General features: G+C 46.0%; 1 protein-coding gene across 4 annotated transcripts in view; it reads right to left on the bottom strand.

The window, feature by feature from the left end:
• LOC108445713 overlaps positions 1-1,757 on the bottom strand; it is a 29,697-nt gene that overhangs the window by 27,594 nt on the left and 346 nt on the right. Inside the window, exon 1 of one of the 4 annotated variants that reach the window (XR_001860665.1) lies at positions 916-1,529. The exons of the other annotated variants lie outside the window; for them this stretch is intronic. The gene's annotated coding sequence lies outside the window, so the exon portion shown is untranslated. Of the gene's footprint in view, positions 1-915; positions 1,530-1,757 lie in introns of those variants that run through there. 4 annotated transcript variants of the gene reach the window in all.

The raw sequence follows: 1,757 nt of genomic DNA, 5'->3' as shown, positions 1-1,757 counted from the left end.
CTCTATTCATTTTTAACGTCCCGTACCGCAATATCCCCGGCGAGGTTTGAAAGACCTTGTATGATAAAAGGAGCATAAAGGAGAGGAAAAACCCCACCCACCGGCGCGCGTCCGTCTAATGTTTTCATTCCCGGGGAATAACATATCAAACAGCAATCGCTTTCAGTCATAAAGGGAGGGGAACAAAAAATTACATGCCCTCAGTTGCCAAATTATTTTTTTGCCTTGACATCTTAATTCTTAATCCTTGTGTGTGGTCAAATCAGCCTACTATAGACAACCAATCAAGCAATTATTCCTAAATTATATTTGCCCAGCTCACATTGATTGGTCATTCTTTTCTTATTGGGTAAGCTCATTAATTCCGAGCAGCTTGCTTATTATGCTTTCCACATCATTTTCCTTCGGAGCCTATCTACTCACACCAGCCTGCCGATGTTTCAAGATGCCACGCAGGAAAAAAAAAAAAAAAAAAAAAAAAGGGCCGAGTGATCTATTGCATTGTCTCTTCCAGCAATTACAATTCACATTGCTGATTAACTTTGATGTGAAAACTAATGAGATAAGGCAAGTTATCAAGGCGGACCTGATCGTCATCTCATTTATAGAGCATTTGCCATCAGTGAATGACAAAAACTAATGAAGATGTATCTGACAGCAGGCTGAGCCGCGGCCGAATTTCGTTTCTCATCAGCAAGTGCTCTGCTTCGAACTCATCAGTCTATCTGAAACATGTGGAAATTAGCTTAATAATGAAAACACTTCATCCAAATAGACAAATGTTTACATTAAAATAGCTACATGATAAATAGATGTTAAAGATTTTATGCCTTCTTGAGTCTAAACAATGGAGCACAAAATACGTTCTCATATTCACTAAATCATCCCCATAAAGCTCCCCACGTGCCGCCCTACCTGCGGGCTCCCCTCTCCCTGCGGCTGGCGGGGAGATCTGCGGCTGCCTCGGGCCGTGTCACTCGGGGGTGCCCGTGCCAGGGCGGCGGGCAGGGCAGAGGGGCCACTGTCCCTGCCCGCGCCTGGGGCACACGGCCCCCAAAAGCGGCGTGGGAGTTTTTTAGCAGCGCCGCCGGAGGAGCGGGAGGTGCCGCTGCTGGACGCCGGCGTTTACCCGACGCAGGAAAGGGACCCAGTTACCCCCGGACAGAGTACGAAGTACGGGGGGCATAATTCATGGGAATACAGCAGCGTTTCTTGCCCGAGCCGTCACCAGAAAGCCTCCTGTGACACCGGTCTAGCTCAGAAACGTCGTGATTGAAGGGAGGCAGGGAGAGCTGCTCCCATTTTTAATACCGTGGCTTCTGTGTCTTTATTTATGAGAGACTATTTCATATTTGTCGGGCACTATTTCACGCGCTGCTACTGTGCCCAAACACGTCCCCGAGATGTTTTCGTATCTGGAATAAAATATTCATCCATCACTTGGGATCGGAACAGTACTACTTTTAATAAAGAAGACGGGCATCTGCAAGGCAGAAGGGTGAAGCTCTCGCTTTAAAAATTATTCTAAAAACCGTGATGCTTCAATTAAAATAAAGATTTGGTAAAAGGTTCTCTTCCTTTACCACGATTTTTTCCCCCTCCCTCCCCGCAAAAATACGTAAGGACAGCCTGTAAAGCACTGCCTCCTCCAGGAAAAAAAAAAACCACAACAAAACCAAACCCGAACACTCTATCCCCAAAGCAAGAGGAACTTTAAATTCGATATAAAAACGTGGTTATCCAAGTGGACTGGGGGG

This window comes from Corvus brachyrhynchos, unplaced genomic scaffold, assembly GCF_000691975.1.
Source record: "Corvus brachyrhynchos isolate BGI_N302 unplaced genomic scaffold, ASM69197v1 scaffold133, whole genome shotgun sequence".
In the NCBI taxonomy this organism is placed as follows: Eukaryota; Metazoa; Chordata; class Aves; order Passeriformes; family Corvidae; genus Corvus; species Corvus brachyrhynchos.
This window is presented reverse-complemented; position numbering and strand designations above follow the sequence as displayed.